Consider the following 22,569-nt stretch of genomic DNA (forward strand, 5'->3'; position numbering starts at 1 on the left):
GCTGTTTAGACTCAGAGCACCTTCCTTTGCCATGCCCAGGGGACTAGGCTGTATGAATTTAAGGACTTCTATGAGGGCCACATGTAGTGTTTAGCTTTGTATCCACAGAAGCTGGAATAGCAGTAGTGTACAATATGGCATCATTTCAGCAAACATTTGTGAAATGATGGATGATTTACATTTATTGTGACTGTGGTAAGCACTGGAATGACAATCTGTTGGTTTTTCACTTGAGAGTTACAGTTGAGGCTCATAGTCCAATGTGTTTTTTGTTTGCTTATTTATTTTGGGAGAGAGAGAGAGAGAGAGAGAGAGAGAGAGAGAGAGGATCCCAAGCAGGCTCTGCACTGTCAGCACAGAGTCTGATGTGGGGCTTGAACTCACTAACTGTGAGATCATGACATGAGCCGAAATGAAGTGTTGGTTGCTTAACTGACTGAGCCCCCCAAGCACCCCAGTCCAATATGGTTTTTAAAGAACATATGGCATAGTTACATTATTACTGAGTAATGATACCATTCTGTATGGTGTAGTACTTTGAATTTTTTGTAATGGAAGTTTTCAGTTGTGGGATGGCCAGTCTATCTGGTTTGATGCTGTAGAAAATAACTGAAACAAAGTTTTTAAACAATCTGTGACTCTTAGCAATCCTCAAACTTGTGTCTGTGAACCACTCTGGCAGAGCAAAAGACACTCAGGCCAACATTTTGTTTGTTTTTATTTTATAGCTGATGTTTCCTTTCAGGTTCTATTTTTGACATAGAAGCTGGGTTGGTACAGGAAGACCAGGCAGCTAGCTGCCCTGACCCTGATTGAGTTGGTCTCACTTGACGAGGAAGGAACACGTTGGGTACTTGGATAAAACCAGGGGAGAGGAACGGTGTGGCTGGAGATGTGGAGGAATGAGTGCACCTCCTTCACGCTGATGTACGCGGCAAGAAGCTAACTGCTGCTTAACTCTTTGCTTTGTTTTGAGTTATTTTTGGAATAGTTCATGTGGTCGAGAAAAGAATTTGAGGAAAGTTTATCCCCTCCCGAGTGCCTCACAAGGTGTGCTGGTGAGAAGGTGTATGAATGATAAATTTTATTTACCCTTTGTCCATTTTTAGAATTTGTCCCATCTCAAAGGCACGCGATTAAGTCTTGTTGAACCCTTCTGAATGCTTTCCTCTGCTGCAACCAGCAACTAGATTCTCTGAATTCAGGGACTTCTCACATTGTTTTTTTTTTTTTTTTAAACCTGGTTGCCTTCCTTTTCCTAAAATGATTTAAAAAGCCCTTTACATATATGGAAGGCTCTGTGCCTGTTAATAGTCCTTTTCTGTCAGTCATTGAAAGGTAAAAGACTTAAAAAAAAATCAAACTGTATAAATTTGTTTGAACTTGAGCATCTAACATCTATTAATTTTTTTGTTGAAGTTATTTCAATCAAGATACAATGATGGGGAGCATAAGGGAGGGACAAAATTATATGTACAAAATGGAAACATCATGCGTTTTAATGTACAATATGTACAATTTATGTACAAAATGGAAACATCATGCGTTTTAACATGCTGATGATTAAAAAAGAGACAGGTATTGTGTGTGTTTTTAAAAAAAATTATTTATTTATAAAAATTCATTTATATATTTTGAGAGAGAGAGAGAGAGAGAGAGAGAGAGAGAGAGAGAGAGAGAGAAAAGGGGGAGGGGCAGAGAGAGAATTCCAAGCAGGCGCCACACTGTCAGCAGCTCCAGGCTGGGCTTGAACTCATGAACTGTGAGGTCATGACCTGAGCCAAAATCAAGAGACATGAAACCGACTGAGCCACCCAGGCACCCCAGGTGTTGTTTATTATACAATCACTAATACAGAGGTGATTTTGCTGATTACATGTCTCTGTGGAATGTCATGGTAACTCCATTTGGCAGGTAGGAAAAACGCACACAAAAGCAATTTAATTTATCCAACGTTAAACAGAAAGTTAGAAAATTAGAAGAATCCTATAGATTTTCTTACTCTACCTAATATTTTATCCAGTTAGTTGAGATGTATATAGAACCTCAAAGAGGACTGACAAAGTACTTAGTATGGTTTCCTAACAGTACATAGTAACTGCTCAATTAAATCTTGGCATATAATTATTCAGGGAGAGGATTTGTTCTAGTTACTGGTAATGTTTATTTTGATGATACTTGTTTTTTGAGCATAGAAACTGTGATACTTGTATTAATGTTGGTGAGAGGAAAATTAATTGAATTTCAGCACAAAACTTTAGCAGGTATTTTGCAGTATAGACTTTTGTTTTGGATTTATACTTTCTTGACTTTAGGCTACCCCGGGTTTTAACAAAAAAAAATTTTTTTAACGTTTTATTTTTATTATTGAGAGAGAGATACAGAGCATGAGCAGGGGAGGGTAGAGAGAGGGGGAGACACAGAATCCGAAGCACGCTCCAGGCTCCGAGGGTCAGCACAGAGCCCGACACGGGGCTCAAACTCACAAACTGAGATCATGACCTGAGCCAAAGTCGGTCGCTCAACCAAATGAGCCACCCAGGCGCCCCGGCTACCCTTGGTTTTTAGATGGGAGAAATTGAATCTCTGAATCTATCTTCTTCAGGGGCCTGTCTCTTCCTTTGTAGGTTATTTTGCATAGAGGTCTTATTGTATTAATACTAAATTTACTTCAGTATTTGGTAGTAGATGATTTGTATAGTATTAGGAGTGAAATGTTTTAATATATTGTTGCAGTGAGGATATATTTTTATTTTGAATTTTTATTTATGTATTTGTTTTTTGAAGATTTTATTTTTAAGTAATCTCTACACCCAACTTGAGGCTCGAACTTACAGTCCTGAGAGCAAGAGTTCCATGGGCCACTGACAGCACCAGCCAGGCACCCAGAGCATATTTTTGATATAATTTTGACGTGAACATTATATAATGATTAAATTTCTGCTTTTAAATATTAATGACTGGAAATATTTTAATCTTTATATGCCAGGAATTCTGGGATCTTCATGTTGCCCCCTTCTTACACAGCTGCTAGTGTAGATGGAAGTTTATCTCAGTGTTAATAAATGCCATCACCCATTCCCTTCCCCCAATCCTTACTCGGGAGCCTAGTTTGCCTGCAGCTGCAATGGTAGGCATCTTTCAGGAAGTGACCTTGGCTTGTATTAATCAAATTCAGAACACACAGAAAAGCTTCTTGCTAACATGCTGACTTGATGTAAAATTTTATCGCATCCATTTTCTTTCAAAATGAGGCCATCTTGTAAAAAGAAGATATACAGAAGACTCCTCTAATTTAATGTATAAAAGACGCTTCTGCAGGCCATGTTAAAAAAAAAAAAACTACTAGATTTTAAATGTGTAGATTTTTTTATTGGCAAATATGCATAAACATCATGAAGGCTTAGGGGTTGTTACTAGGAAATTATTTGTTTTAATGCTAAATTAAAAAACTTTATCTGTATCAAGTTTCTTTATTTACTGATTTAACAACTGACATTAAATTGCTGTGGAAACTTTATACACTATGGATTTATTTTGAAGTTCTTTAGCAACAGTTATATATAAAGTAAGGCACTTTTGTATATTAGTTACCTTCGGATGTTCAGAAATGACTAGTTTCCTACTTTTGCTAGCTTGGGTAAGAAAATGAGTATGTTACGTGAAATCATTTTCTTAGGCAGTGGTAGTGGCTACAGGGGCTTCTAAATAGAAGTTTAAAATTTTAAAGCCAGTAAGACTGCTAAAATCTGACCGCCATGTATTAATGAAAAATATTGCTAACTACCGATTCACACATCTGCTTATTTAGGATTTAACTGATCATTCTGATAGAGTAGTTAACATAGCTGTTTCACTTTTATCATGTAATGCTTCAAAGAAATCTCATTCTTAAATGTAGGATAATTAAGGTGTGTATGGGTACAGATCTTCATTTTACCCTTGCTTAATGTTAACTATAGAATGTTGAAAATAGTATTTAATGGATTAGTTTAGTGATGTTTACTGCATTTGTAGATTTACATAAAATGAATGAATGAATGAATGAATGAATGAATGAATGAATGAATTAGGGAGCAGTTGTGTGTATTGCCAAAGAGATCACCCTTGAGTTTATTGTATGAAAGATCACTCCTTGGTACTAAAGTGTTAGGAGAGGTGAAATATGGGAAAAGAAAGCTTTAAACCTTAGGAGCTATACCTGCATTTTGCTGGATGCAGAGTATGAAAAGGACAGGCGTGTTGCATGTGTATAGGAATGACTTGGAGAAGAGGTGGGGAATTTATGTAGATAAAAAATTGGGATGTAGATAAATACTTAAGTGTCTTAATTATCTGAGTTATTTTTAAGGCATTATTGGAAACACAACCAATGTCTTTCATCATATTATAAATTGTTCTTAGAATTGCAGCCTCTTGGAGATAAATCTTTCTCCTTAACCTGCCTAAGTTCACTCTTTGCCTTGATTTGATACTAGCATTAATGATTAGTTTGTTAGATATTACAGGATACAGAAACTGGTTTCAAGGAGAAAGATAATTGCTTGATCATTTCTTCCCTCACATACCTGCTTAAAATACATGGTCTTAAGTAAAATTGTCATCTTGAACTTAAAAAATGTTCTTTGCCTTCTCCCACTCCTTCCCCCCTCGAAAAAGAAGAAGAAAAAATGAAAAAGAAAAGCCTACCAGAAAAGGAATATATGCAATTCCGGTAGCCAATGAGTTAATGTTCATTTGCAGCCTGAGGGGTCAGCGTACAGTGTCTGTTTTCTGATTGGCTGCTAAGAGGTGAAATTGAAACCACTGTAAACTTTTGACCCTGTAGCAATTCTTGTGGAACGCCTTCCACTGGTGGAGCCCAGAGCTTCGCTCAGCTCTCCACCCAACCCTCCCACCCCCTTTCCTGTATTTATTTTGTGTGATCGTGCCGTACTGCATGCAGTTTTTCCAAGAGAGGGGAGAGGGAGGCAGAACAAGCACCGGCAGGCGACTTGCTTGCATGACTGTGTTAGTAACCACGTTAGTACTAACTGCAGCTCGGCCAGAGATACCGGGGCTTGTTAATAAACTGGGCTGCCAACTGGATTTTTTAGTTTTCCCCTTCACCTCAAGGTAATTTTAAAAATGCAGAAGGGTTGTATTTACTGCCAATGCTTATCTGTGGATAGCACCGTTGTGTAAGCAGAATTTCCTAGATATGTTGAGTTAAAAATACCTTTCATTTTTAGCAACCTGTATGTACACCCCATTAAAATTTCCTATGTGTCCTGTACTTTTTACACAAACGGTTAACATTTTACGATTTTTTTTCTTCTTTGCCTTTGTCTTCTATTATAAAGAAAAGGCATTTGGGTTATGATAACTGTGGAAAATAATTATAGAAGTTATCTGTACATTTGAATTTCATTAATTCTCTCTCTGCTGAAGTAAATGGTTTTGGGTTTGTCTTGTTTTGCATTAAAATAGTGCTTTATAGTTACCATAGCAGTCCTCTGAAAAAGGCAAGGTAGTTCATTCTCATATTCTCATTGGAGGGGCCTCTCGGTGGCTCAGTCATTTGTGGCTCGGTGGCTCAGTCATTTGTGGCCGACTCTTGACCTCGGCTCAGGTCATGCATGATCTCACGGTTCGTGAGTTTGAGCCCCATATCGGGCTCTGTGCCGACAGCTCAGAGCCTGGAGCCTGTTTCAGATTCTGTGTCTCCCTCTCTTCCCCTCCCCTCCCCTGCTTGTCCCCCCCCCCAAAAAAAAATTAAACATACCACTAGTGGCATTCTACACCTGCTTCTCCTTTTCTGATTAGTTGCAGGTACCATATTTTGCTCATGCTTCTGCAGGCCAGTGTAACGCCTGGCCTCTCCTGGGTACACAGGAAACATTCGGTTGATTTAAATGTCTCACAGAAGGTCACCTCAAGAAGCTGGACTTCCAAAACATAGGTTTTCTGAAAGCAAGGCTTCTGTTTTCACTGCATCATTTAAATTTTCATATTGACTCCATACAGAACTAAACATTTATTGCAACTTACTAAATGACGATGTAGAATAAATTATTATAAATCAGCTTAGTCCTTTCTAGTTTATAGCATGAGATTAGCAATACATGTTAACCCTGCCTTACTTTACTAGATGTGTAATTAGAAATAATCCCCCCCTCTCCGTGTCAAAAAGACTTTGGTATTTAAAAAAGTTTGTCATCAATATATTACTAGTGTGCACTTGGGTAGCAAATACATTTTACTTATTATTTACTAGAACACATAATAATGGATAAGTAATGGTAAGGAAAAAAATTTTTAAACTGAGTTAAGTTTATACAGCTGCAAAAAAAGTGGCACTTTTATAAATAATTTTAAATTTCCATTTGATTTTTAACTTACATTTGGTTTTTTCTTTTCAGTATAGCTACAAATTTGTTGCAATTGACTGCTGCAAGTAAAATCTGTTGTTACAGTTTTGAAAAATGATATATTATTTTTTTGAGACTATTATAAATAATCTCAACTTCAAGAGAATGCTTTATTTATACCAATATCATGTAAACTTTAACCTGAAATTGATGGGTAAATTTATTCCATAGTGCTTTGGAGAGGAGTGGGCAACAGCTGACTTGACCAAAGATGGTGATTCCCCATCTCTAGGATTTTTAGGGAAATGAGAGAATCCCTCAGAGCACTACCCACAGTAGCATGGCAGGAACAATGAGTTTAATATGATGAAGAGCAGAATCCTTGCCCCCTTCCATTTTCAACAGCAAAAGGAGAGTCATGTTCATGGTATTCAGTGGCCTCTTTTTGTACTACTGATGTTTCCAAGCATCAGCATTATATAGTTTGGGTTTTCTTCTGTCAACACCCCTCCCCCAGTTTGATTCTTTGTTCTGGCCTGGAGGCACGTCTTCTCAGACAAGCTATTAACAAAGCTCAGTTTAATTTTTTTTCCTTCCCCATTAGATTTCAAGTGATGCAGGTTTTGATAATGTGGATCCCATCAATCACATTTTTCGTTAATTCTAGTAGAAAAATTAACCTGCATCTCCCCATATTTAGTATTTTGGGGACACGTCATTTAGTTTTTGTCAGTGTGATTTGACTTGTGTTTGTGATAGACTGAAGTCCAAATTACGAAAAAATTATGCTTATTTTTGTTGAAGGTAAAAAATACAGTCCCAAGAAATCTGCTGGGACTGTTGCCTTTGCAGAACCTTGGTTGTAGACAGGTTAACTGCAGCGTTCCCAGGTTCTATACTTTATAGGATCTAGTGTATAGCACTTTTTATTTACTTATTTTTTAAAGTTTTATTTATTTACTTTTTTTAGTAATCTTTATACTCTACGTGGGGCTCGAACTCAGAGCCCTGAGATCGAGCCACATGCGCTTCTGACTGAGCCAGCCCGGCACCCCTGTTGTATAGTACTTTTTAGCCTATCTTCCCCTGCAGGGTCCTGGTAGGCAAGCCGGTCATTTGTCTGTGAGTCTCTGGGGACCACTCTAGCCCAACTGCACACTTCTTGGGAGGGGAAATTTTGTGTTTCTTTGGATCCCGGGGGTTATGGGTTAGAGTAGCGTGGGTCCGCACTCCTTTGGGTGTCCCCACCGGCAGTGGAACACTTGTGTCCATGTAGGCTCTCTTGCCAACTGTCCGTACTAGGGAGCAGTTCTCGTTTCCTGGGCCAGTCATTATGGTACCACGTACGTTCTGACTCAAATTCCTTTTCCTCCCCACTCATCCTGCTCTGTAGATGCTAACCCTACCCCACGACCTTCCTCCTTCCCCTGTAAAAAGGAGCAAAAACAAAAGAACCATTGCTGAAATGAAACTTGATTTAAAACCAGGCCAGAAAACCTTGGGCTTTCTTTTTTTTTTTTTTTTTATTAAAAAAAAATTTTTTTTTTTTCCAACGTTTATTTATTTTTGGGACAGAGAGAGACACAGCATGAACGGGGGAGGGGCAGAGAGAGAGGGAGACACAGAATCGGAACCAGGCTCCAGGCTCTGAGCCATCAGCCCAGAGCCTGACGCGGGGCTCGAACTCCCGGACCGCGAGATTGTGACCTGGCTGAAGTCGGACGCTCAACCGACTGCGCCACCCAGGCGCCCCAACCTTGGGCTTTCTTAATAGAAGCTCTGCCTTCCTTTCACCCTTCACCTTCTTCTAATTAAATTAGATATCATAAAAATTCAGGTACTAAAACATTGAATTCATTTAGACACTAAAACTAATGATTGTATTTTCTCCCATTTTTTTATTTGAATGTGCTTGGATTTTTTTTGTCTTCTCTTTTTTGAGAGAGAGAGGAGAGCAGGGAAAGGGAGGGGGACGCTTAACCAACCGAACCACCCAGGTGCCCCTGTGCTTTGATAGTCTTAAATCAGATGTCAGATAGTCTTTTGTTGGCTAATAATAGTTTTTATTTATTGAGCATTTATGCATCAGGTACTGATAAGTAATTTAAGCATTTCACTTAATCTTCATAAGTGCCTTACTAGGTGTGATCCCCGTTTTATAATGAGAAATCTAAGGCTCAAAGAAGTCTTCAGGTTGAGGGGTGCCTGGGTAGCTCCATCGGTTAAGTGTCTAATTCTTGGTTTTGGCTTGGGTCATGATCACGTGGTTTCGTGGGTCCGAGCCCCCACATTGAGCTCTGTGCTAGCAGCGTGGAACCTGCTTGGGACTCTCTCTCTGTCCCTCTCTGGCTGCCCCTCCCTGGCTGCCCCTCCCCTACTCCTGCTATCTCTGTCTCTTTCAAAAATAAATAAATTTAAAAAAATTTTTTTAAAATCTTTAAAAAAAGCCTTCAAGTTGAATATCTAGGTCGTAAGTGAAAGCTGGGCATTAAGTCTAGATCTGGTGTACTCCAAACCTACCACTCTTCAGACCATTATGCTAACAAGTAGTTATATTATCGTGGATTGAAGATGTTTTCCAAGAACCAGCTCTCTTTTGACACCTCCGTTATAAGCCAGAGACTATACTGTAATGAGAAATAGGTATGTTAGTAGATATAATAGCTCTTTTTTAGACTTCAATTGCGTGGTATTGATACGCTTACCTGTATTTTCTTCCTTTTCGTTTGTGAACATATGATGTGCTTCCTTCTCACTTCTCAATTTTCTCACCTTTAAATTGGGTTTCAGAAGTGCAACAGACCCTTCGCATGATGCAGATAGGTTATGGTTGATTGTCCCTCTCTACTCCACGTGGATTGGCCAAGGCTGTGATATGGAACTTGTATATACATAATTTTTTCTTTACCCCTTTCCAACAGACCTGCAAATTCCAGCATGAATGCAATGAACTTTGGGGCATAATTAGGGCTATTGTCTTGATATATACACCTCTAGAGTTAGTGGTAATCAGATTGTTGCTGTATTGTTACATTTGGAAGTTTGTAAAGTGAAGGTGAATGTTTTTTTTATTGGCTTACTTTTTTGTTGCATCATAGCCTGCTCTGTATTTCCTCAAGTATAGAGAAGCTGTTTATATGTTCACGTATTCTATTGCAGATTATTTTGAAGAACTCCTCATTTTCCTTTCCCATTTAAAAATATGTCTTGTTGGTGGCCCAAATGCAGTCTTTACTAGAAGAGGGGGAAAAACATCCATGGTTTTTCTCTCCTTTTTTTCTTCATTGCTTGCTTGCTTGCTTGCTTTATTCATCCATCCACCCACCTATCTGGTAGGTATTTCTGTCTTTGGACTCGGGTATTTAAGTATTCGCTTCTGCCAAGATATCAGTATTGTTTTTAATTGTTAATTGTTGAGTATTTCTTTTGGACAGGAGTTGGTTTCCTCATCTCCTGTTTTGCATTATTCATGTTTACAAACCGTGGCACGGTATATTGTATATGCTACACCGGACTTTGTAAGCAGAAGTAGTATTGTGTGGCAAAATAAGGCATCACCTCAGATTCCTAGGAGGACTTGTACTTGATAGCATGTTTTGTTTCTGTTTATTTCATGTATGTCCAGAGAAGGGAATGATGGGAAAGGTTAATTTGTGTGTGACTAATAATACTACTTACATTAAGAAAGGGCAATAAAATTCAACATCCCCTCCCCTTTTTTTTGTTCTCAGGATCAAAATACTTGCTGAACAGTGGAGTCAGAGACCAATAAAAATAAGCTTCTACTTGAACGTCATTTGACTGGTTAGCCAGGTAATTCAGTTTTACTTTGACTCAATCCTTTGTCATTTTGTCTTTATCCTCCGAAGATACCCATTTCCTTTCATTTATTATTTAATCTTAAACTCGTGTTACATGTTTTTATCTTTAATGATAGTATGAGTTGACTGGTCTTAAAATGAGCGAGTATATGTGTATATTCATATATATATGTGTATATATACAAACGTAACTTTTTTAGGGAGGCAGGGAACTATGTGTTATGGTTCAACATGCCCACTTTCCCTTCTGTGTGTATATTTTAATGGTGTGTGTTCAAAATCTGAATAAATTCCACTTATTTTTAATATTTCACCTTGTGAGGACTAGTTTCCCCAGTTTGCGTGTGCTGACATATAATAACTCTTTTCCTAACTCCTGGTGCACTAGAATAGGAGAAATGAGAATAGAAAAAGTTGTCTGTTAGTCAAGAAAGCAGTTATGCTTTGCTTAGCTCGTTAAATTTCTTTTTGTTAGTAATACCATCATTCTTATGTTTAGCTCCGCTTGAAATCTGAGTCATCTTTGGCTCCTCCCTGCCCCCAACCTGATACATTTAGTAATTTAGTAAACGGGCGATGTCCGGTCTTCTATTTTCATGTCTTCCGTACTTGTACCACTTACTGCTAGTATCTTAACTTCCCAGGCCAAGACCCCATAATTTCATGCTTGTATTTGTTCACATGTCTCTTTATTCCCTCTTATCTACTGTTTCTAGCACTTGAAATTTTGCTTACACAATTTCCTTACGTACGTCCCTTTTAATTAAGTCTCTGCTATGCTCTAAGCTTTGTGCTGCCATTCCCTGGCTTACGGAAAGAAAAGTACAAACTCCCTTCGCTGACATTTGAAACAGTTCTTTATCTGGGAATCTATCTAAGCCTCCATCCAGTCTCTGCTCTTGCTATTTCCCCACAAAATCCTTTCATCAATTATGATATATATACATTATATTCTGAATATAGTAGATAACTATCTCCATAGTATTTATGTTAAAAAAAAACCCCTTTTATTTGGAAGTTATTTTAGTAACTTCTGTAAGTTGGAAATTGAGTATAAAAGGACATCTAAATATCCTCTAGCCACATTTGCTCACTTGTTTATTATTTGTATCTGTATGTGCTGTCACTCCTTCCCACTCTCTCTACTCATGTAGAGTTCTTTTCTGAATTATTTGAGGGGAAGTTACATATATTGAGCTTCTTTCTGCTAACACTTTGGTATTTCCTAAGAATAGGGTCATCCTCTTATATAACTATTGTACACTTATCAACTTTGTAAATGGACGCTGATACAAATGTATGGTCTGTCTTCCAGTCTGATCAGTTGACCTTAATAAAGTCTGTTAACAGCATTTCCCTTGCTTCCTGTACAGAATCCAATCTGGGGTCAGGTGCTGTACTTAGTTATTATTTCTCTTTAGCCTCCTTTTTCCTGGAATCTTTCCATAGCCTTTCTTTGTCTTTTATGACATTGACATTTTTGAAGAACACAACCCTTCCCCCTTTTAATAGAATAGTCTTCATTTTATGTTTGTCTGCAGTTGCCTTGTGATTAGATTGAGGCTATGCATTCTTGGCTGGAATACTGTATAGGTGATGTGATATCCTGAGAAAGATGCACAACTTTTGGAGGTACATGGTGTCTTTTGCCCCTTATTCTGATGTTAATATTGATTACTTGACCAAGATGTTGCCAGATTTCTCCACTGTATAGTTTATTTTCCTTCTTTTGCAAGCAATAAGCATTTTATGGGGAGACAGTGCAAGTATGTTTCTCATCACAGTTTGCCCTAGATTTAGCATTCATTGATGATTCTTATCTGATCGAATTTTTCACTGTGATGGTTCCAAAATGGTTATTTTCTGATTCCAGTATTCCCTTCCTACCACCAGTCAGCCCTTGACATTAATGTGTAATCACAAGCCCTGTATATCAGTTTGGACTCATGGATTCCTAGGTTTTGAATTGGTAAATTCATTACCTAATTATTTTGGTTCTCCAGTTGTCCTAGGTTTGGAAAGTGGAACTGTTTTAATCGATCTCTGTGTCCTTGTGGGGAATAGTATTAGAGAGCTAGTAAACTACGCATGTTTATACACACATACCTGTATACATAAACATATTTGCACATAAACACATTCATTGTAACATGCATATACATGGGTTAGAAATCGTGACTTTATATCAGTATGTCCAGCTTCACTACCTATCTACAGGGCTCTTTCTTTGCACTTATCTTTTCACATTTTTATGTCCCTTTTTTATGCCATGAGAACCTTGGCTCCCAACATTGTCAGTGCATTTATTCATTCGCTCTGTCCTACATACTACATCTAAAATACTTTCAGAATTACTTTGCCCATTTCACCACAATAAACAAACTTACTTCATGTGAGCGGGCAATTTATATGTAGTTCTTCACTTGCTCATAACCATCTTGCCCAAGATTGAGAATAAATAAATAAATACTGTATTCTTAAATTGCTTGAATCAGCCCTCCTTTCTCCCTCCCCTCCCCTCCCCACTTTTACTTCCTGCTCTTTCTTTCTGCATAAGGTAGTTACGGTATTCGGTATTCGTTCGAAATAAAATCAGGTTCATTTATTTGTTTGAATTTCAGGGTTTTGTTAATGCTCATTCTCATTCTGATTGTCTATTATTTTTATTTTTCCTTTACTTTTACTTATGCTTTTTAATATTTCACCTTGTGAGGACTAGTTATAATATACTAGCAGAAGTATATTTATACTTCTGTCTGTCTGTCTGTCTGTCTCTCTCTCTCTCTCTCTCTCTCTCTAATTAGGCCTCACACACAGTGCGGAGCCCAATGTGGACTTAACTCACAACCCTGAGATCAAGACCTGAGCTGAGATCAAGAGTCCGATGCTTAGTTGATGGAGCCACCCAGGCACTCCTGATGGGATTTATTTTTTGAATTTGTAGAAAACGAACATGGTTTCAAAAGTTAAAATTATACAGAAGATACACTTCCCTTCTGTATTTTTTCCATCCTATTTCCCTCATTTCTCATAGGTAACCAACCTCACTGTTTTGAGTTCAGCCTTCCCTGCATTTCTTTTGGTAATCGCCAGCAGATACATGTTATTTTCTTTTTACTTTTTGTTTACACAAAAATTGTAGCATGTTGCATATACTGTTTTGTGCTTTGCTGTATTTTTTAAATTTAAACAGGAGAAAATAAAATTTAATAGGCATACATACTGGGAATCCACCCAGATGTAGAATTCTGTGTATTTTGCTGTTTTCATTTATTAATATCTCCTGGAAATAGGCCATATCACATCAAAGGGATCTTTCCCATTCATTTGTAAAAATCGTGGTAAAATTTAGGGATGCCTGGCTGGCTCAGTTGGTGGAGTGTGCAACTCTTTTTTTTTTTTTGAAGTTCATTTATTTTGAGCAAGAGAGCATATACACACATGCAGGGGAGGGGCAGAGAGAGAGAGGGTGAGAGGGAATGCCAAGCAGACTCCCCACTGTCAGAGCCCTTGGCAGATTGATATGGGGCTCAATTTCACACCGTGAGATTGTGACCTGAGCTGAAATCAAAAGTTGGCTGCTTAACCAACTGAGTCACCCACGTGCCCCAGTGCACCTCTTGATCTTAGCGTTGTGAGTTCAAGCCCCATGTTAGGCCTAGAGCTTAATTAAAAAAGTGGTAAAATGTATATAAAACTTAAAATAGCCATTTAATGCATTAAATACATTCACATTCTTTTGTGACCATCACGCCATTCACTTCCAGAACATTTTTCATCTTTCTAGAATGAAACTCTATACTCTTTAGAGTGATAATTCCTTCTCCCCTCCCCTAGCCCCGTCTCATCTATTTTTTACATAGTTTTCATTACATGCATATTGCATAGTTTATTTAGCAGCATCCTATGTATAGGTATATAGGTTGTTTCCAGTATTTTGTGATGAAAATAATGCTGTAGTGGGTAACTTTGTGAATATACGTTTTTGTGTTTTGGGAATGTACCTTCATGATTGATGAGTTCTTAGAGGTGAGACTACTGGGTTAAAGGGTAAATGTGTATGTTGTTTTTGTTAGATATCATTAAATCACAGTCCATAAGGATGACACCATTTTAAATTCCAACCAGCAGGGTGGGAGAGCCTGTTGTGTTTCTCCATAGTCACATCGTAAAAGTCCTTTCACTTCACAGAGTATATTTTTTAGATGCATCCACATCAATGCATGTATCAGTAGTTTTTTTAAATTTCTGAGTCGTATTCTATTGTGGGAATATACCACAACTTTTAGTTTCTGGTTTTTGGCTATTATGATGAATAAAGTTGCTGTGAACATTCAAGTACAGGTCTCTGCATACATTCCCCCCCTCCCCCTTGAGTAAATAGAATTGCAGGGTCTTAATGTTAAGTGTATGCTTATCCTATCTATTTGTTTTTGTTTAAGTTTTTTTGAGAGGACAAGTATAAGCAGGGGAGGAGGGGCAGAGGGAGAGAGAATCTCAGGCAGACTCCATGCCCAGCCCTGAACCAAATGAGGGGCTCGACTCCATCACCCTGAAATTATGACCTGAGCTGAAATCAAGAGTCAGACGCTCAACCCTCTGAGCCACCCAGGCACCCCTCAATTTTTCATTTCAATTCTAATTAGTCAGAAGACATAGCTTTTATTTATTTGTTTTTTTGTTCCAATTTTTAATTTAAATTCTAGTTAAGTGTATGCTTACCTTTATAAGAAATTGTGAAACTCTTCTGAAGTGACTATACCCCTTTTATTGCACTTGCAAGGTAAAAGTTAAGTTTGTATCGTTCCTATTGGGTATTTTCATTTATTAAATTTCAACCATTTTAATGGGATTGGTAGTGTTATTGCATTGTGGCTTTAATTTGCATTTCCATGATGTGTAATGATAGAATAGTTTCTCATTAACCACATTTATCTCTTCTTTTATAAGGTGTCTATTTAAATGTTTTGCCCATTTTTTAAAATTGGGCAGTTTGTTTTCTTATTGTAGAAGTTTAAAAAGAATATATATTCTGGCTACAAAGTTTTACCAGATACCTTTTAAGGGTAATTTCATCTGTTTTTTGTCCTTCCTTTTTATTTTCTTAATTTTTTGGAAGTACAGGTATTTTGAATTTTCAAGTACAATTTATCAGATTTTTCTTTTGTGATTAGTGCTTTTTGATGTATTAAGAGATCTTTGCCTACCCATAGGTTATGAAGATCTTCTCTTCTGTTTTCTTGTAGAACTTTTTATACTTTTAGCTTTTATATATAGGTCTGTGATTCATTTTGATTTAATTTTTGTGTATGGTGTGAAGAAAGGATTGAAGGTCAATTTTTAAAATGTGGATATTCTGTTCCAGAGCTGTTTATTGGAAAGATTAACCTTTTTCCATTGTATTGTTTTGGTAACTTAATCAACTGCCCATATACATGAGGATCTTGTTCTGGTCTTTTTTCCCTTCCACTGATCAATCCTTATGCCCACGTACATTGTCCTGATTATTATAGCTTTTATAGTAAGGTCTGAAAGTAAGTAATGTGAAATTTTCAACTTCTTTTTTGGTGGTGATTGCTTTGGCTAATCCACGGCTTTTGCATTTTGATACTAATTTCATAATCAGTTTGTGAATCCCTACAATTTTTCAATCACTCTGAGAAACTGCCCTGCAGAATTTGGCTTGCTGGGACATCCTGAATTCTGGTCATTGTCTTGTCAATTCAAGATTGCTGGGCTCTTTTTGGGTCCCTCTTTCTGTGCTGTGATGTGGAAATTGCTTTCTGGCAGAAAAGACTGGGTACTAGCAGTTGCCCCTTTCTCCTCAAATGTTTCCCTAATCTCCGGGACAACAGTTTTTCACTGCCTGTTCTCTGATATCTGAATATAGTTTGTTCTTATAATTTGTCTTGTTCACGGTAGGATGAGAGTTTGTTACTCTCTCGAATTAAAGCAGAAGTCCCATAGCTGATTCTTGAGTTCATTAAAAAAAGGCTCTTCTCATGCTTTGGCTGAGTTACAGTGTTTTTTATTTTTTATTTTTTAACATAGGTGCAAAAATATGTATTTGTTAAAAGTGTCTTTGAGCCTTTTTTTGTTTTTTTTTTTTTTTAAAGTAAGCTCTGTGCCCAATGTGGGGCTTGAACTCATGACCCTGAGAGCAAGAGTTACATGTTCTACCAACTGAACCAGCCGGGTGCCCCTGTGCATATTTTATGGAGCAACTTTTGAGGCTACAGGATTAATTTCTGTCTGAAAGTTTTCCTGAGGAATATAGGATTGATGTTTCAAAGTCTCTTTTATTTGTTCTTGTATCTTGAGACTAGGAAACCAATCCAAACAAACTCTCGGTACCAGATTTCACGTATAAACTTGAGCGAAATCATCCCTTTTCCAGGTTCCCTAAAGTTACTAAGTCTTGGGCCTATCTGAATGTAACCTTCCTTCCACCTTGGTTCCTAAAAACTAAGAGTAGGTACCAGGCTCATATGCATTGACTTATGTGAAGCGCAGTCTTTGTTTGTTAATGGTGGGCTTTTCATGCCTGATTAAATGAGCATGATTCTCTCGGTTATGACCATTCAAGATAATGGTCTCAGTTGTCCAATTAATTACCCTGGTAAATCGATTGACAAATTTTTACTAAACCTTTGCAGTTAACATTATTGGCATGGAAAGTAGAGAGGAGAGTCTTTACTTTTTTATTCAGGAGCATGCCTGCACGTGCACGCATACACTGCTGACATTTGAAGAGTTAGAATCAGGTGCCACTTTAAAGTGTTTTCAGTTTGGGGACGCCTGGGTGGCTCAGTCGGTTAAGCTTCTGATTTCGGCTCAGGTCATAATCTCTCGGTTCATGGGTTCAAGCCCTGTGTGGGGCTCTGTGCTGATAGCTCAGAGCCTGGAGCCTGTTTCGGATTCTGTGTCTCCCTCTTTCTCTGCCCCTCCCCCACATGTGCTCTGTCTCTGTCTCTCTGTCTCTCTCTCAAAAATAAATATTAAAAAAATTAAAAGCAAAAGTGTTTTTAGTTTGGGTAAGTGTAATTTGTTAAATTGAGGGCTAGAGGTAGATGAAAAAGAAAAAGGGGCTTTCTCATTTACCCATCAGAAAACATTAAATAATAATTCCAAATCAAACAGCAGTTAAATTTCTTCACTAGTTCATTCAGTCCTATGTAATTCTGTTTTGCTTATTCGTCTTTTTCTGTAGTCCGCTCTAAAGAAGTCATCTCCTTTAGGTGTATAAAGAGATCTACACATTTTAAATTGTCCTCTAGTACATTTGTAAAGTTGTGGAAGTTCCCTTAGCTCAGTAGTGCATTAGCCAGAGTCTGTCTCCCGAAATACCAAGATTTAAAACTACTTTGTACTGTCTTGTCCATGAGGATCTTAGACTTGAGAGCAAATCTGAGAAGGAAAGAGAACCACCTGTTTGGCAAAAGACACTTTTGATGCTCTTCATTCATTCTTATATATGAGTTTTCACCTGCTGTCCTTTCCCCTTAGTCCGAAGGATAGATATCCTTTTATTTACTGAAGTGTTTGTGGATAATTGTCTCAACTTTTATCTGGAAATGTTTTTATTTCACATTAACTTTGAAAGACTGTTCACTGGTTGTAAAATTGTGGCTTGACAGTTTCTTATTTCAGCACTTTATCTATCTATCTATCTGAAATGTTTATTGAATGATTTCCCATGCATCTTGATTCAGGGTGCTACGTGCTGCTTCCGTCTAAACACGCCTCCTTCTGTAAGACTGGCAAAAGACAGTGGTGTAGCCAGCACACAAGACTATTGTTTATGCATGGCCGAGGACGGCGGTGGTTTTATAGCATCCTGGGCACTTCACTTCCATGAAGCAGGAGTTGGGGCCCTGCACCAGGTGCTACTTCTTGTGGTGCTGCCTCTTTCTTCCCTGGAGGAACAGAGCAAGTCTTTTGTAAGGGGCATGTTCTTGTGGGAGGTAGTCCCCAGCGGAAGGTAGTGCAGCGCTTTAAAGATGTTGTTCCATTGTTTTATTGTTGTGTCTGAAAAGGTAACTTTTATCCTTGTTCCTCTGTATGTATGGTCTTTTTTCCCCTGTGGCTACCTTTAAGATTTTCTGTTTTTAAATGGTTAGACTCTGGTCTAGGTTTCTTTGTATTTGTTTTCCTTGGGATTCTTTGATCTCCTTCAGTGTTTAGATTGGTGTTTTGAAAAAGTTGAGTGAGGAAGTTTGGGCCATTATTACTTCAAGTATTTTTTTCTTCTCCTTCATTCTGACTTCTGTGACTCCGATTACATGTTTGTTAGACCATTTGATATATATATATATTTTTAATGTTTATTAATTTTTGAGAGTGAGTGACAGAGTGAGAGAGAGAGAGAGAGAGAGAGAGGGAGAGAGGAAGGGAGAAAGGATGAGCCGGAGAGGGGCAGAGAGAGGAAGACACAGAATCCAAAGCAGGCTCCAGGCTCTGGGCTGTCAGCATAGAGCCCGACGCGGGGCTCAAACTCACGAATGGCAAGATCATGACCTGAGCTGAAGTCGGCTGCTTAACCAACTGAGCCACCCAGGTGCCCCTTGATATATTACATATACTTAAGGCTGTGTCCATTTTTCTTCAAAAAATTTTTTTTCTTTCCTGGTCAGTTACTTTTTCTGTCATTTCCAATCTGAGTAACATTCAAAAATAAAATGCTTTTACATCTCATCTTGTTCTTATGACCCACTGTAGAAAGGGCCTTAAGAAAAGCTAACGGAGGAGCACCTGGTAGGTCAGTGGGTTAAGCATCCAGCTCTTGATTTTGGCTTAGGTCATGATCTCGCTGTTCATGAGTTTGAGCCTCCTGTTGGCTCTGCGCTAACAGCAGCCTGTGCCCTGACAGCGTGGAGCCTGCTTGAGATTCTCTCCCTCTCTCTTGTCCCTCCTTTGCTCATGTGCATGCATTCTCTCTCTCTCTCTCTCTCTCTCTCTCTCTCTCTCTCTTTTTCTTTCAGGATAAATAAATAAAAATTAAAAAAAAAAAAAAAAAAGCTAATCTTTGAGATGACATTCCCCAGCAGTGAAAAAATGTGTAGGGTTATTCAAAAGTATTTCATCTTTAACGACAGAAGTTTTAAAACCATGAGTTTTTGGACTCTCAGGCTATGATATCTCATGGTCTTGGAAATTAACTCTTTGAAGTATAGACTCTTACCAGTGTCTTTTATTTCATGAAAATTTCTCAAACCAATTTTTGTGTTATCTTAATTAAAATGAGAGCACTGTGTAGTTGGATAAAGGAATGAAGACATTGCCAAGGTCAGGATAGTTAAGTGCCTTTATGTCTCATTTTACTAACATTGTAGTTTCTAAAGTTCTGTAATAACCTTCTAAAGAATTTTGATGTTAAAAATATTAGTAGCATATGAATGGCATTCTAAATTGTAAGGACTGTATCTCTGTCCTTCAGTTTAGTTCAAAATTGAATTACTAAAGTTTAAAGATAACTTTTAATGATAAATTCTGCTTTTATTATGCCTTATAATTAAAATGAATCCAGCTCATGGATATCTTGTAAAGCAGCTAGTATTTAAAAACCAACAATTCAGGGGGTGCATGATGGCTCAGTTGGTAGAGCATGCGACTCTTGATCTCAGGGGTGTGAGTTCAAGCCCCACATGGGGCATGGGGCCTACTTAAAATAAAAATAAAAAAAAAAATTAAGAAAATTGCTTTTAGGCTTCTATTTTATATATGTAGAAAAATTGATATTTGTTAATTTCATCAATTGCCTGCTGAGATATAACAACCTTTAAATTTAAAGCTTGAAAACCCAGTCTGTCAGAGTTGGTGTTTTTTTGTTTTTTTGTTTTTTTTTGTTTTTTTGTTTTTTGCATGGAAGCTAGGAGTCTCAACTTGACATCATCAGTTTCCTTATATAAGGATCAATTTGCTTGTTTTATAGAACATCATAGGTTGTTTCCAGTTTAAGTTTCTATGATTGATGGATCTCGTTCCTCATTACAGAGCCTTTAGTTACCCTCCTGTGTTTCCCCCACCGCATGCTGATTATACTTAAATAAAAACGTTGATAAGGTGAAGATAGTTAAAACTATTTTCAAAGACATGTACAGGGATGAGTCAAGAATCTATAGTTATTGGTGATCACCTGGTAAGAGCCATCCATCAGTCTTAACTGGTTTCTTTTTTTTTAAAGACTGGTAGGGGGGCGCCTGGGTGGCGCTGTCGGTTAAGCGTCCGACTTCAGCCAGGTCACGATCTCGCGGTCCGTGAGTTCGAGCCCCGCATCAGGCTCTGGGCTGATGGCTCAGAGCCTGGAGCCTGTTTCCGATTCTGTGTCTCCCTCTCTCTCTGCTCCTCCCCCGTTCATGCTCTGTCTCTCTCTGTCCCAAAAATAAATAAACGTTGAAAAAAAAAAAAATTAAAGACTGGTAGGAATTAAAAAAAATTTTTTTTAACGTTTATTTATTATTGAGAGAGAAACAGAGCATGAGCATGGGAGGGGCGGAGAGAGGGGGAGACACAGAATCTGAAGCAGGCTCCAGGCTCTGAGCTGTCAGCACAGAGCCCGATGCGGGGCTCAAACCCACGAACTGCGAGATCATGACCTGAGCTGAAGTCGGACGCTCAACCGACTGAGCCACCCAGGTGCCCCGAGACTGGTAGGAATTTTTAATTAATGTGACCAGAAAACAGTAACTTTTTACTGAAACTTAACGCTGGGCCAGTTCTATTGAAAGGCAGTTGTTCGAACAGCTGTAGACAGTGCAGTTACACTCAGATTTCACTCAGAAAAAGGTTACACTCAGGAAAAAGGAGTAAACTGTTTATTTTTTAGTTGAAATGGTTAAGAGCTTGGACTCTGATATTAGAAAGACCTGGATTTAGTTCTAGTTCCATCACTTACTAGATGTATGACCTTGAGAGAGTTATTTTGTTTCCTATAATCTGTTTTCTCATGTAAAAGACGATAAATTTGAACTCTACTCTTATCTGCTTTGCATATCAGAGGGCTGTGGTAGGGATGAAATGAGACTAATAAATGGGATGCTTTCCACACAATATCTAGCTCAAATATTAGATGAAGTGTATACTCACTTAACATTAACTTAACAATTTTTATTTTATTTTAGTCTAGTTTTAAATGTTTATTCAGTTTGAGAAAAAGAGAAGGAATTTTAAGAAGGCTCCACACTCAGTTTAGAACCCATGTGGGGCTCAATCTCATGAGATCATGACCTGAGCCGATATCAAGAGTCGGACACAGGACGCTCAGTTGGTTAAGCGTCTGACTTTGCCTCAGGTCATGATCTCAGGGTTCATGAGTTCGAGCCCTACATCGGGCTCTGTGCTGACAGCTCAGAGCGTGAATGGAGCCTGCTTCAAGTTCTGTGTCCACCTCTCTCTGCCCCTCGCCCACTTGCACTCTCTCTCAAAAATAAATAAACATTAAAAAAAAAAAAGTCGGATGCTCAACCAACTGAGCCACCCAGGTGCCCTTAACTTAACATTCTTAATATATTAGTGTTTTTAAATTTAACATTAAAATTATACAATGTTTTATATAAATAGCAGTATATATTGTATGTGTTATGAAGTGTACTTTGAAAAACATCTATGAACCCACTACTTGAACTTAAGAACTGGCTGAAGGTTGTTAGGTGTACCTGCTCCCTGTGTGTGGGTTTCTCCGTTTTACTCATCTTTCTGCTTCTGTCCCAGAAGTAACAGCTGTCATAATTCACTTGCTTTTAAAAAACTTTAAAACCACATGTGTGTGTTCATGAGCCATGTTTAGTTTTTGTTTTTAGCTTTACAAAAAAATTAATGTACTTGCTTTTAAAAAACTTTCGATTCCGAAGTTGAGATTCAACCATATTGTGCATAATTTATTTGTGCCACTACTATATTATATACATATATATATATATTTTTTTTTTTTTTGGTATGACTTTATTTTTTAAAATTGGGATTCATGGTCATTAGAATGTCCTGGTTTTTGATGTATGAATGAAATTTCAGTGAACATTTTTGTGTATTTTGTTGCAAGAACATTTTTATTGCACTAAGGTTTTTAAACGTAAACTTGATTTTAACTGCTGATGTAATAAATTTGCTTTTTGTGTAGAACTCCTTTAGAAAAGGTAAGTTTTCTTACTGAAATAGCCCTCTCTAATTAGCTAATTTATTTTATCTTATGCCAGTCATTTATTACTTACCACACAATTAGCAATATGCACTGCTGTTTTCCTTACATGAGTTTAAGTATTTGATTTTAAAGGACAACTTTATTAAAGTATAGTTTACATACAGTAAATTTCACCAACCTTAAAATTACAATTTGCTGAGTTTTGATAAATATAACCCATTACCACAGTCATCATATAAAACACTCCCACCACCCCCTAAAA

General features: G+C 37.8%; 1 protein-coding gene across 14 annotated transcripts in view; it reads left to right on the forward strand.

Annotated features, from left to right (window-relative positions):
- The window catches only part of NCOA3 (nuclear receptor coactivator 3), a 139,873-nt gene that overhangs the window by 60,540 nt on the left and 56,764 nt on the right, over positions 1 to 22,569 (forward strand). For 10 of the 14 annotated variants that reach the window (XM_086702384.1, XM_086702391.1, XM_086702393.1 and 7 more), the window contains exon 2: positions 10,082 to 10,163. The exons of the other annotated variants lie outside the window; for them this stretch is intronic. The gene's annotated coding sequence lies outside the window, so the exon portion shown is untranslated. The remainder of the gene's footprint in view (positions 1 to 10,081; positions 10,164 to 22,569) is intronic. 14 annotated transcript variants of the gene reach the window in all.

The sequence above is a fragment of the Puma concolor genome, chromosome A3 (genome assembly GCF_028749965.1).
Source record: "Puma concolor isolate L17-30 chromosome A3, mPumCon1.1.hap2, whole genome shotgun sequence".
NCBI lineage: Eukaryota > Metazoa > Chordata > Mammalia > Carnivora > Felidae > Puma > Puma concolor.